Source organism: Arvicanthis niloticus, chromosome 10 (genome assembly GCF_011762505.2).
Source record: "Arvicanthis niloticus isolate mArvNil1 chromosome 10, mArvNil1.pat.X, whole genome shotgun sequence".
NCBI lineage: Eukaryota > Metazoa > Chordata > Mammalia > Rodentia > Muridae > Arvicanthis > Arvicanthis niloticus.
Window position 1 is genome coordinate 783908 of NC_047667.1, and position 15545 is coordinate 799452.

A 15545-nucleotide genomic window follows, 5' to 3' on the forward strand; every position below is an offset into this window, starting at 1 on the left:
CTCCCCACTGTCCACAATGGGGATGTCCTTTCCAATGTCCACCACAAGGATGACTTCCCCACTGTGCAACACAAGAACATACTACCCATTGTCCAACACAGTTACGTCCTACCCACTGTCCAAAACAGGGACATCCTCCCACTGTCCAATAAAGGGACGTCCTCCCCACTGTCCACCACAAGGATGTCCTTCATACAATCCACCACATAGAGGTGCTCCCTGCTCTCCACCAAAGGGACATCCTTCCCAATCTCTACCACAGAAATGTCCACCCCACTCTCCACCACCGTGATGTCCTTCACACTGTCCACCACAGGAACAACTTTTCCACTGTCCAAAACAGGGACATCCTCCCCACTGTCCATCACAGGGACATCCTACCCACTGTCCAACACAGGGATTTCCTCTCCACTGTCAATCACAGGGATGTCCATTCCACTGTCCACCACAGGAATGTCCTCCTCAATGTCCACCACAGGGACATCCCTCTCACTGTCCAACACTGGGATGTTTTCCCCACAGTCCACAACAGGTCAATTCTTCCCACCATCTACCATAGAGACATCAACCCCACTGGATACCACAGGGATGTTTCCCCCACTCTCCTCCACAGGGTCATCCTCCTGTATACCACAAGGATGTCCTTACCTCTGACCACCACAGGGACATCGTCAACAATGTCCAGCAAAGTGACATCCTTCCCACTGTTAACCAAAGGGACATCCTCCCCACTGTGCACCACAGGGACATCCTCCTGTGCACAACAGGGAAGTCCTCACCACTGTACGACAGGGACATTATTTCCACTGTTTAACTCAGGGACATCCTCCCCACTGTCCACCAGAGGGAGGTCCTCCCCAATGTCCACCACAGGGAGGTCCTTCCCACTGATTATCTGAGTGATGTCCTCCCCTCTGTCCACTACAGGGATGTCCTACCCACTGTTCACCAGAGGGAGGTTTTTCTCACTGTCCATTCCAGGGACGTACTCCCATTTACCACATGAACATCCTTAACACTGTCCACCACAGGGGTGCCCTCCCCACTTTCAACCACAGGGACATCCTTTCTACTGTCCACCACAAGTACTTCCTTCTTACTGTCCACCACAGGGACATCCTCCCCACAGTCTACCACAGGGACGTCCTACCCACTGTTCACCAGAGGGAGGTTTTCCTCACTGTCCACTTCAGGGACTTACTACTGTGTACTACAAAGACATCTTTAACTCTCTCCACCAAAGGGTTGTCCTCTAAAGTGTCCAGCACAGTGACATCCTTCCCAGTGTCCACCACAGGAAGGTCCTCTCCACTGACCACCACAGGGACATTTTTTTACTGTCCAACACTGAAAAGTCTCAACACTGTCCATGACAGAGACGACTTTCTCACTGTCCTCAACAGAGAGATCCTCCATGTTCTCCACCACAGAAACATGCTTCCCACAGTCCACCACAGAAATGTACTTCCCACAATCCACTACAACGAACTCCTCTCCACTGTCCACCACATGGACGTCCTCCCCAATGTCCATCAGAAGGAGGTCCTCCACACTTTCCACCAAAGGGACATCCTCCCCACTTTCCACCAAAGGTATGTTCTTCTCACTGTCCACAACAGTGATGTTCTCCCAACTGTAAACCACAGAGATATCCTCCCCACTGTCTACCAAAGGGATGCCCTTCCAACTGTATACCACAGGGATGTCCACCAAATTGTCCACCAAAGGGACATCTTCCCCACTGTACACCACATGGATGCCCTCCTCACTGTCCACCACAGGGACATACTTCCTACTGTCCACCACAGGAAAGTCCTCTCCACTGTCCAACATAGGGACATCCTCCCCACCATCCACAACTGTTATTTCCTTTTCACTGTTCACCATGGAAACATCCTCATCACTGTCCACAACAGGGATGTCTTTCCCACTGTCAACCAGAGAGAGGTTATCCCTACTGTCAACCAGAGGGACGTCCTACCCACTGTCTACCACAGGGAGTTCCTCCCCACTGTCCACAACAGGGATATCCTTTCTACGGTCCATAAAAGGTACGTCCTTCCCACAGTAAACCACAGATATATCCGCCCAACTGCTCACCACAGGGACATCCTCCCCACTATCCACCACAGAAATATCCTTCCCACTGTCCACCAAAGGGACATTTTTCCCACTGTCCACCAAAGTGATGTCCTTCCCACTGTCCTCCAAAGAGAGGTCCTCACAACTGTCCATCACAGGTACATATTCCCACTGTCCACCACAAGGATATCCTTCCCACTGTGCACAACAGGGACATCCTTTATATGGTCCACCAAAGGGACGTTTTTCCCACAGTAAACCACAGAGACATCCTCCCAACTGTCCACCTCAGGGACATCCTCCCCACTCTCCACCACAGAAACGTTCTTACCACTACCAAACACATGGACGTACTTCCCAGTGTCCACCAATGGGATGTACTTCACACTGTCCTCCAAAGGGAAGTCCTCACAACTGTCCACCAGAGAGACATCCTTCCCACAGTTCACCACAAAGACATCCTCCCTGTTGCGGTAAATCTCCGACCCATAGGGAGTCCATTCAAGAAAAGACACAATTCAATAAATATCAAATGTATGCTGCAAGCCTAGATTGGACAGATTTACCATTGAACTACTCTAGTCCCCAACTAAGAGAGCTCTTACAACTTGCAGTTTCCTAGGCCATGATATTCTCCAGCTTCTCTCTTTCCCACAACTTCCCACAACCCCAATGGCTCTTTTGACTCTTATCACTCTTCCCCTGTCTCTGGCTTCTCCCACTCTTCTTATACTGCCCAATCACTGGCTCTAGCCTTTAAATTAACAAATTTAACAAATTTGATTGGACAGAAGGTTCACAAGATTCACTCCTCCTTTGCAGCCCTCCCAGGAGTGGAATTACCATGACAACAAGAGGCTAGGGTTATCCACAACACCTCCCCACTGTGCACCACAGTGACATCTGTCTGTGCACACAAGGGACGTCCTCACCACTGTGGACAAAAGGGACTGAAGACCCCCATACTCAGGAGACCCTTCCTCAAGTCTCAGGTAATCACGATCACCCAAAGATCACAAGAAACCATACCTGGATACAATCAGCAGAGGTTTATTAGGGAAGAAACCTGGCAGCCAGCGGTCTCACCATGCACTCACACAGGAGTGGGGATCGACCCCCACAGCCAGTCCATGGAGGGTTTTAAAGGGAAAAACCAAAAACCAGGGAAGTGGGAAGGGGGGGTGAGGGGTTGTCAAGGATACAAAACATAAAAATAATGGAACAATTCAGAGATACTCACCCTAAATGATTAGTGTCATGTGGATCACCCTGCATTCTTCTCAAATATGTGGTTTTTACCTTGCCATTGTGTCCTATCCTGCCATTTACCAACTACTTCAGATTAACTATCTTCACTTCTTCCTGCTATAGCCCCATCTAGGTGGCTTGCATCTTTTATTTGTGGTCAGGAATGCCTTCCTGCCATGGGCCTTTTCCACCCATAAGTGGTCCTACTGCCTGAGGCTTGATTCATGAAATAATGTCCTCCACCCGGAATGTGCTCCAGGGAAGTGAAGGCCTAAAATCTTATTTTCAGTTCCTCATTCTAAAGTCTGCACTTTTCCTGCTCAGGTCTAAGGCAAAAAATCTACACATATTTCATAAAATGGCCTTCATAATTTTTCACTGTACAGGACATCCTTTCCACTGTCCACAACAGGGACGTCATTCCCACTGTCCACCACAGAAAGGACCTTTCCACTGTCCACCACAGGGACATCCATTCCACTGTCCACCAAAGGGATGTCTTTCACACTGTTAACCACAGGGACGTCCTCCAAACTGTCCACCACAGAGACAGTCTACCACAAGGAAATCCTTCCCACTGTCCACCAAAGGAACGTCCTCCCCACTGCCCATTAGAGAGAGAGCCTCCCCACTATCTAACAAAGGGACATTCTCCCCACTTTCCACCAAAAAGCTTCCTTCTCACTGTCAACAACAGGGACATTCTCCCAACTGTAAACCACAGGGATATCCTTCCCACTGTCCACCACACCTCCCCACTATCCAGAACAGTGACATACTCTCCACTGTCCACTACAGGGATGTCCTTCCCACTCTTCACCACAGAAATGTCCTCCCCACTGTCCACCACAATGATATCCTAACCACTGTCCACCACTGGGACTTCCTTCCCACTGTCCACACAGCAATGTCCTCTCCACTGTCGACCACAGGGACATCCTTTCCACTGTCCACCACAGGAACGCCCTTTTCACTGTATATCAAAGTGACATCCTATCTGCTGTCCAACATAGGGACATCCTTACAATTGTCAACCACAGGGACGTCCTTCTCACTGTCCACAACAGTGACGTACTTCCCACTCTTCACTGCATGACGTCCTCCCCACAGTCACCACTGTCCACAACACTGAGGTCCTATCCACTGTCCAACAAATGGACATCCTTCCCACTGTCCACCACAGGGACATTCTTCCCACTGTTTACCACAGAGATTTCCTCCCCACTGTACACTAGAGGAAGTTCCTTTCCCCTTTCCACCACAGAGACTTCCTTACCACTGTCTACCACAGGATCATCCTCAACAATATCCAGCACAGTGATGTCCTACCCATTGGCCACCACAGAGACATCCTTCCCACTGTTTACCACAGGAATGTTCTCCCCACTGTACACCACAGGGACATTCTTCCCACTGCTTACCACAGAGATGTCCTCCCCACTGTGCACTAGAGGGAGTTACTTTCCCCTGTCCACTACAGCGATGTACTTTCCCCTGTCAACCACAAGGATGTCCTTCCCATTGTCTACCACAGGTAGGTCTTCCCCACCTTCCAGGACATTCCACAGGAATGTCCTCCTGACTATCCACCAAAGGGACGTCCTTTCCACTGTCCCCCACAGGTACGTCCTCCCCACTGTCTACCACAGGGACTTCCTACACATTGTTCTCCAGAGGGAGGTCCTCCTCACTGTCCGCCACAGGGACATCCTCCTGTGTACCACAAGGACATCCTTACCTCTCTCCACCCCAAGGTAGTCTACACCAATGTCCAACACGGTGACATCTTTCCCACTGTTCCCCACAGGGACATTCTCCCCACTGTGCACCACAGGGACATGCTTCTATGCAGAACAGGGAAATCCTCACCACTGTGTATCACAGGGACATCCTCCTCTGGACAACAGGGACGTCCACACCACTGTGCAATAGAGAAATATCCTTTTAACTTTCCACCACAGGGACGTCCTCACTACTGCTACCTTAGAAAGGTCCTTCCCACTGTCCACCACAGGGAGGTCCTCTCCACTGTCCACCAATGTGACGTCCTTTCCATTGTACACCACATCGTACACCACAGAGATATCATTCCCACTGTCCATTACAGGAAGGTCCTATCCAGTGTTCACCACAGGGACATCCTTTTTACTGTCCACCACAGAAATATCTCACCACTGTCCACCACAGAGATGTCTTTCCCACTGTCCTCCAAAGAGAGATACTACTTGCTCTCTACCACAGGGATGTCCTCTTCACAGTCTACAAATGAAACATCCTCCCCACTGTCCAAAAAAATGGACGTCCTTCCCAATGTCCACCACAGAGACATCCACACAACTCTCAACCACAGGGACATAATCCCCAGTATACACCACAGGGAATTACTTCACACTGTCCACAATAGAGACATCCTCCCCACTGTCGACCACAGTAACGTACTTTATATTGTCCACCAGAGAATCATCTCACCACTGTCCACCACAGAGATGTTTTTCCCAGTGTACTTCAAAGAGAGATGCTCCTCGCTCTCTACCACAGGGACATACTTCCCACTGTCTACCACACAAACGTCTTCCCCAATGTCCAAAAAAGTGATGTCCTCCCCACAGTCCACCACAGAGAATTCCAATTCACTGTCTACCACAAGGAAGTCCTCCCCACTGTCCATGACAGAAATGTCCTCTCCACTGTCCACCAAAGGGACATCCTTCCCACTGTGCACCACAGAGAGATCCTCCTATGAAAAACAAGGAAATCCTTACCTCTGTGCACCACAGAAACATCTCCTGTCCACACCAGGGACATCCTCAACACTGTCCACCCCAAAGATGTCCTATGCACTCTCCACCACAGGTACATACTTCCCATGGTCCATGAAACAAATGTTCTTCTGTGCACCTCAGAAACATCCTCACCACTCTCCAAAACAGGGACATCATCACTAGTGTCCACCAAAGGGAAGTCTTTCCCACTGTCCACCACAGGGATGTCCTTCCAGCTGTACACCCCAGAAATATCCTCTCCACTGTCCACCACAGGGAGTTCCTCATCACTGCCCAAAATAGTGTTGCCCTTACCAATGTCCAGCACAGTGTCATTTTTCCACTGTTCACCACAGGGACATCTTCCCCACTGTGCACCAGAGGGACATCCTCCTGTGCACAACAGGGATGTCCTTAACACCGTGTACCACAGGCATATCCTCCTGTACACAACAGGGATGTCCTCACCACTGTGCACTACAGGGACATCCTTTCCACTATCCACAACATGGATGTCCTCCTCACGGTCCACAACAGGGATGTCTTTCCCACTGTCCAACACAGGGACATGCTTTTCACTGTCCACCATATGGACATCCTTCCAAATGTCCACCAAAGAGATGTATTTTCCACGGTCCACCACAGGGACCTCCTTCCCAATTTTGAACAAAGGGACATTCTTCCCTCTGTCCACCACAGAGACATCCAAAAAATTGTCCACCACAATGACATCCTCCACACTGTCCACCTCAGGGACATCCTTCCCACTGTCCAAAACAAGGATGTCTTAACCACTGTCCATCACAGTGACGTCCTTCCCAATGTACTCCATAGAGAAGTCCTCTCCACTGTCCACCACAGTGATGTACTTTCAACTGTCCACCAAAGAAATGTCCTAATCACTGAGCACCAGAAGGATATCTTTCTTACTGTCCACCACAGAGACATCCAAAAAACTGTCCACCACAAGGACATCCTCCACACTGTCCACCACAGGGACATCCTTCCCAATGTTCAACACAGGACGTACTCTCCACTGTACACCACAGTGAGGTTCACTCTACTGTTCACCACAGGGATACCTTTCCCACTGTCCAAAAAAGTGACGTCCTCCCCACTGTCCACCACAGGGATGTCCTCCCAACTGTCCAACACAGGGATATCCTTCTCACTATCCACAACAGGGAAATCCTTCCCACTGTTCACAACAGGGCCATCCTCCCCACTGTTCACCATAGGGACGTCCTTCTTACAGTCCACCATATTGATGTCCTCCCCACTGTACACCAGAGGGAGTTCCTTCCCACTGTTTACCACAGGGACTTCTTTACACCTGTCCACCACAGTGTTGTCCACACAAATGTCCAGCACAGTTACGTCCTTCCTACTTTTCACCACAGGGACATCCTCCCCACTGTGAACCACAGTGACATACTTCTGTGTAAAAGACTGATTTTTCTCACCACTGTGGACTACAGGGACATCCTTTCCACTGTCCACAACAGGGACATCCTTAACATTGTCTACCATAGAGAGGTCCTCCCCACTGTCCACTACAGGGATGTCCTTTCCACTGTCTATCAAAGGGACATCCTTCCCACTGTCAACCACAAGGATGTCTTCCAAACTGTCCACCACAGGGACACCCTTCCCACTGTTCTCCAAAGTGATGTCCCTCCCTCTGTCCACCACAGGGACATCCTCACAACTGTCCACAACGTGGGCATCCTTCAAACTGTTCAAAACAGGAATGTTCTCCCAACTGTCCACCAGAGGGAGTTCCTCCCCTCTGTTCACCACAGGGATATCCTTCCCACCCTGTGTCCACCACAGGGATATACTCTCCATGGTCCACCACAGGTAGGTCCACCATACTGTCCACTACAGGGACTTTCATCCCACTGTGTAGGAAGCCGCAGTTTGTGTCTCTCTTCCATGGGCAAAGGGGACTCGGGAGGCGTGTGGAACATCTGGCACCCAAAACCCGGGAATTTCAAGGCACCACGGAGAGACCCCCCCCAAGTTTTGGGGCGGGTAAAAAGACTACAGGATCGAGGTATGTCTTTGGAAGATATGCCTGGGGTGGAAGCTTTCGTTGCATTGCTTTTGCTTTTAGCTTATTTGTGTTGTGAGAAAGAGATCCACCCTAGCATACCAGAACCAGGGCGTGTTAGCTGGCATCAGGCCAAAGAGCCTGGAGAAAAAGATCAGGCCAAAGAGCCTGGGGATCAGGCCAAAGAGCCTGGAGAAAGGAAAGAGTACTCAAGAGGAATAGGGGCCACTGCAGGGTCTGTTAAGGTTAAGGACCCTCCACCGGCTGGTGGATAGAGAGTGGAGGACCAAAGGACCCTCCTTTATGGCAGAATCTTTGGTGAACCAGAGCAAACAATGCCAGGGATAGAACAGATGATCTCTGAAAATGCCACAGCTGAATGCTGTGCAGCCATTGTCCCTCATAGGAACAAGAGGCTACAAGATTGTCTGAGAGCCTGTTGTGGCCCGGGAAGGGGAGCTGTTTGTGCTTATTCCACAGGTGAAAACAATTCAATTTGGGTCCCTACCAGGCTGGTTTAGATCGTGAAGAAGGAAGTCAGATTGCAAGATGATGACCCTGATTCTTCTGATACTGACATTCGATTTGGCGATAAGTATACCACTATGGGACATAGTTAGATCTTGGCCTGTTCCCATGCCAGTGCATTCAAATTCTGCAGTGCTGCCATTGTTTACAGCTATTGAGTGTTACTTGGATGCCCCATGCTCACGGCACATCTGCCAGCAGAGGATATATATATATATATATATATATATATATATATATATATGTTTTCCATTAAATTTTACACTTTGTTTTGTGGCAGCAAAACTTTACAGCATACAGGTAATCTACTTGGTGTTGATTTTAGAAAAAATAGATTGCTTACATCATTAAAGATTGGTTTTGTTTCTCAAAATTATGGTTATGCTCTAATATTACAAAAGAGGCTTTAAAACATAGTTAAACTGCCAATATTCCATTGGATACACTTGGTAGTTCAACCAAGAGTTTGAAAATTTTTGATTTGCCTATGTTTATAGAGAAAAGATACAACATGTGTCTTTTAAAGTTTACAGTTTAAATTTAAGGTTCAAAGTTAAAGTCAAAACCTAGCCAAGCCTCAGAGAACAGACCGGAGGGAAGTTACATTTACATTTGAATTAAGACAATGCAGACTGAGCTGCAGAAGCCCAGATGCTAAACATCCCTTTTGTTCTGGGTCTTCAGACCAGGTCCTAGAAATGTGCTTACCTGAATTCGTCTCTTGTCTTCATTGTTTCTTGTGAGAAGAGGGATAAATCTAAGACCCAAAGACTTTACAACAGTCTGTTGGCTAAAAGTTATGATTATGCTGGAGAAATTAAAATTATGTCTACTTCCCTCCATGAGTATAACTGTACCTGCTGATAAAATATGGTTCCAATTGTTTTAATTTCTTTATATTCAAAGTTGTTAAAAATGAGATGCTTTGGATTCCTCTAATGTATGTACAATTATTAGAGAATAAGGTTGGCTTTTATCCGATATTCTCATTGGACTATAAAAGATTGGTTATTAAATTATTCCAAAATAAAGTTCAAATTTAAGATTTATACAGCCTAACTTGCCTATTCCAGCTGTCATTTCAGTAAATGCTTACATAAAAGATGTTTTATACCATCCCTTTACATTTCTGGTAAAGGTGAGAGATTTACAGTTAGTAAATTTATTCATAATTTTTAAGAGCCCATGAAGTGATATTTGTTAAAAATAATTGCTTCAGAAAATGGATAATCGTTTTACATTTTATATATATATAAATATTGTTGTTGCTTTAATACAAAAAATTAAGAGGTTAAATATTTTAGTGTATATTATTCATTGTTTGATACTTTATTAGTGGATTTCTCTAAAGAAGTTTTTTCTACAAGCCATGGCTCCAATATAACGAGCTTTAAAAATTTTTTTGGACTACTTGTTGCTCCAGAAAGGATTCAAAGACAGTGTCTTTTCAATATTTGAGACAAGTTGGGGCTAGAGAGATGCCTCAGCCGTTAAAGGCTAGATTTACAATTTAAAATATAAAGGCTGAATTCCCAACAACCATATCGTGGCTCACAACCATTTGTGGTGGGGATCTAACGACATCTTCTGAATTTTAATCTTGATTTGCTCTTAGTGATTTTTAAAAGTTGTTTAGAGATATTAATTGGCTAAAACCTCATCTTAAACTTACCATAGGAGGATTTAAACCTCTGTTTGATATTTTCAAAAGGATGCAAGTCCTAATTCCCCTTGACAATTAGCTAATAAAAGATAGATAGCTTTGCTGAAAATAATATAAGCTGTTAGTTATCAACAGATAAATTATATAGACTATGATAAATTGTTGGCTGTTTGTGTTGTTACTACTCATATGTCCACAGCAGCCCTTTGATAAAAGAAACCATTAATATGGATTTATACAAGATTTTTTGATAAAATCCTAAAAACATTTTGGATAAAAGGTTTATTCCTTTATTCTACATAACAATTAAATTGGTTATTGAATTATTAAATTTGGCCTATTACATGACAAACATTTTAGACAAATTTGATAATCATATGTTACAGTTTTTCTCTATACATGCTTTTATATTTCCTAAAATTTACTATGCATGCAGACTATAGAAAAGATGTCTGCTATATTTACTATATTTACAGATGCCTCATCTATTGAGAAGACAGTATATGTAATTAAATCATATGTGTATTCTCTTGAGTTTACCCTGCCTCAACACAATTAAATTATGTGTTGTAGCCACTGTTTAGAATGTTAAAAAGGTGTATCTGCCTTTGTCTTGTTAAATGATATATTTCATGAAATACAAAATGTTTCAGCTACATGATCTATATCTCTAGCCATTTGAATAATATTAAAATTAATAAGGTGTTTAGGAATACATCTACACAACCAGTGTCAGTGTACGTGGACCCTCCATTTTTCTTTATGTTATCCAACTTTCAAAATAATTCTGATATCTCGGATTTTTAAAATGTTACATGCCTTTTGGCACAGTGCTGGAATGGATCACTAGACCTAGCCTTGGTTGTGCACATGCCTACCTTTGTGCCCATCCCAGTAGAAGCTGATCCTGAAACTCTCCCTACTACATCATTATTGAGACATAAAAGAGACTTTGGTCAATCAGAGTTGATTTGCTCCAGGCCCATGTGGAGAAGCTCACAGATGTGGTTCAAATGAGCTGGGTGTCAGCAACCCCACATCCAGGTATTACACCTCTGAGATTTGTGAATGATACATTTATTCAAAGCCATAAACTTTCTGCTTATTTAAAAGAGAATTGGACTGGGGAGCTAGGCCAGGTGCAGCAGCAATTGCAGATCCGGAACTTGAGCCTTGATGGAGCGCGGATGGACCCTGTTACCCTTGGTGATCTTGCTTCTTGGCTTTCTTCTGCCCTTTTCTTTCTTTAAGGAATGGGTGGGGATAGGCCTGTTTGATGCAGCTCTATGTTGTGGATTGGTGTTCATGATGGTTGGTCTGTAAGCTCAGAGCCCAGCAAAAACGTGACAAGGCCATTATCGCCCAAGCACTCACAGCCTTGGAGCAAGGATCTCTCTCTGAAATTTGGCTATCTAGGCTGAGAAAGTAGCCGATGACTGAGACCCTCAGTCGATGCACCCCAAGGGTTCAGCCCATTGCATTGGATTGATAAGAGGTCTAAGTCCAGTCCAGCCAGCCCTTGCCTAAATAGCTGTGGTACCTGAATAGTAGGTTGACAGCCCTTGCACTCCTGGGAACTATACTCCATTGCACAGGGATGGGTGTCAATTCCTTTTTACATCCCCTTAGCCCTTGCACCTAGAGGACTTGTTTCCATCGCACCTGGTAGGGTAAGGGAGAATCTTCGGGCTGTAAGCTCCTGATCGCTTATTCCCCCAAGATGGAGATTGCTTGATCGGGCTTGAGTTCGAATCTTGATTGGTGCTGCGCTTGATAGGCAAAAGGCTGTTCCATATTAATAATTTAAACAGGGAAAGATGTAGGAAGCAGCGGTTAGCAGTGATACATCCGCCATTCCAAGATGGCGCGGGCATCGTGTCCTCCCACAAGTAAACAACTGACTGCACAGGTCCAAAAGACAAAAAGCGCGCCAAATCACTGCCCATCCCGGGGCGTATTATGGGTAATGAGTGAACAGCCAATCAGAAGTGAACACGTCACTCTAGGGTGTATTTAAGCTGTGCCTCTTCCTGTCTTTCCGCCCTTCCGCTTCTGCTTATAAAAGAATAAAGCCTCGCTGTGGTAACCACCTGAACACCACCTCTCGTGTCTCTCTTCCACGGGCGAAGGGGACTCGGGAAGCACGCGGAACACCACTGTCCACACAGAAACGCTCTTTCCATGGTCCAAAAAAGTGACGTTCTTCCCAATGTCCAAAACAGGAACATCCTCCCCAAAGTACACTAGAGGGAGTTCCTCCCCACTGTCCACCACAGTGACTGCCTTACACCTGTCCACCACAAGGTCATCCACACCAATGTCCAGCACAGTGATGTCCTTCCCACTGTTCATCATAGGGATATCTTCCCCACTGTGAACCAAAGTGGCATCCTTCTGTGTAAAAGAGTTATGTCCTCACCACTGTGGACCACAGGGACATCATTTTCACTGTCCACAACAGGGAGATCCTTCACACTGTCTACCATAGTGAGGTTCTCCCCACTGTCCACCACAGGGGTGTCCTTTCCACAGTCCACCAAAAGGACATTCTTCCCACTGTCAACCACAAAGATGTCTTCCAAACTGCCCAACACAGGAACATCCTACCCACTGTCAAGCAGTGATGTCCTTCCCACTGTCCACCACAGGAACATCCTCTCAACTGTTCACATCAGAAACATCCTTCCAACTGTTCACAACAGGCATGTTCTCCTCACTGTCTACCAGAGGGAGTTCCTTCCCATTGTCCACCACAGGGACTTCCTTACCACTCTCTACCACAGGGTCATCCTCACCAATGTCCAGCACAGTGACATTCTTCTCACTGTTCACCAGAAGAACATCCTTTCCACAGTGTACCACAGGGACATCCTTCTGTATACAACAGGGACATCCTCACCACTGTGGACCACAGATATATACTTTCCACTGTCCACAACAGGGACATCCTTCCCAATGTAATCACAGGGATATCCTTCCCACTGTTCAACAAAGAAACCTTCTTCCTGATGTTCACCACAGGGACGTCCTTTCCATTGTCCACTACAAAAACATCCTCCCTACTGTTCACCACAGGGACTTCCTTCCTACTGTTCACCACAGGAAGCTCCTCTTTACTGTCCACCACAGTGACATCTTTTTAAATGTCCACCACAGAAACATCCTCATCACTGTCCAGCATACGGATGTCTTTTCCACTGTCTACCACAGAGACTTTCTCCCAACTGTCCACCACAGGGATGTTTTCCCACTGTCCACCACAGTGATGTCCTACCCAATGTCTACCACAGGAAGGTCTTCCCCACATCCACCACAGGGATATATTCCCCGCTGTCCAACACAGGGATGTCTTTTTTACTGTTCTCCAAAGGGATGTCCTTACCACTGTACACCATAAGGACATCCTCTCAACTGAACACCACACTGACATCTTTTCCATTGTTCACCACAGGGACATCATTCCCTCTGTGCACCACAGGGACATCCTCCTGTGCAAAACAGAAAATCCTTACATCTGTGCACCACAAAAACATCCTCCTGTGCACACCAGGGACATCTTCACCACTGTCCACATCAAAGATGTCCTATGCATTCTCCACTACAGGGAAATATTTCCACAGTCCACCAAACAGACATTTTCCTGTGCACTACAGAAACGTCCTTACCACTGTCCACAACAGGGACATCGTCACTCCTGTCCACCACAGGGATGTTTTTCCCATGGTCCACCACAGAAACATCCTCTCCACTGTCCACCACAGGGACATCCTCCCCACTGTGCACCAGAGGGACATCATCCTGTGCACAACAGGGTTGTCCTCACCACTGTGTACCACAGGGACATCCTCCTGTACACAACAGAGTGGTCTTCACCACTGGGCACTACAGGGAGATCCTTTCCACTATCCACTACAGGGATGTCCTCCCCACTGTCCACCACAGAGAAGTCCTCCCCACTGTCCACCACAGGGATGTTCATCCCACTATCTACCACAGGAACGTCTTTTTTACTGTCAACCATAGGAACGTCCTTCCGAATGTCTACCAAAGAGACGTACTTTTCACTGTCCAGCACAGGGACCTCATTTCCATTGTCGAACAAAGAGATGTCCTTCCCTCTGTCCACTAGAGGGACATCCAAATATTTGTCCACCACAAGGACATCCTTCCCACTGTCCACCATAGGGACATCCTTCCCACTGTCCAACAAAGGAAGGTCCTGTCCAGTGTTCACCACAGTGACGTCCTTTCAACTGTCCACCACAGAAACTTCCTCATCACTGTCCACAAGAGGGATCTTTTCCATTGTCCATGACAGAGACTTCCTCCCCGCTGTACAACACAGGGACACCCTTTCCACTGACCAACACAGGGATGTCTGCCCACTGTCTACCACAGGGATGTCTTCCCCACCTTCCACCACAGGGATGTCCTCCCCACAGTCCACCACAGGGACGTCCTTTACACTGTCCACCAAATGGACATCCTTCCCACTGTCCACCACAGGGACATCTTCCCCACTGTGCACCACAGGGACATCCTCCTATGCACAACAGGGACATCCTCACCACTGTGTACCACAGGGACATCCTCCTGTGCACAACAGAGAAGTCCTTACCACTGTGCACTACAGAAACATCCTTTCCACTTTCCACCACAGGGACATCATTCCCACTGTCCACCACAGGGAGGTCTTTTCCACTGTCCACCAAAGGTAAGTCCTCTCCACTGTCCACCACAGGGATGTCCTTTTACTGTCCACCACAGAAACATCTCACCACTGTCCTTCAAAGAAAGATCCTCCCCTCTCTCAACCACAGGGACATCCTTTTCACAGTCTAACACAGAAACTTCCTCTCCACTGTCCAAAAAAGGGACATCCTCCCAACTGTACACCACAGAAACATCCTATCCACTGTTCAACAGAGGGAAGTCCTTCCCACCATGAACCAAAGTGACGTCCTTCCCACTGTCCACCACAGGGAGGTCTTCTCCACTGTCTACCAAAGGAAAGTCCTCTCCACTGTCCACCACAGGGACGTACTTTTTACTGTCCACCTCAGAAACATCTCACCACTGTCCACCACAGGAATGTCTTTCCTACTGTCCTTCAAAGAAAGATCCTCCTCGCTCTCCACCAGTGGCACATCCTTTTCAGTTTACCACAGAAATTTCTTCCCCACTGTCCAAAAATGGGACGTCCTCCCCA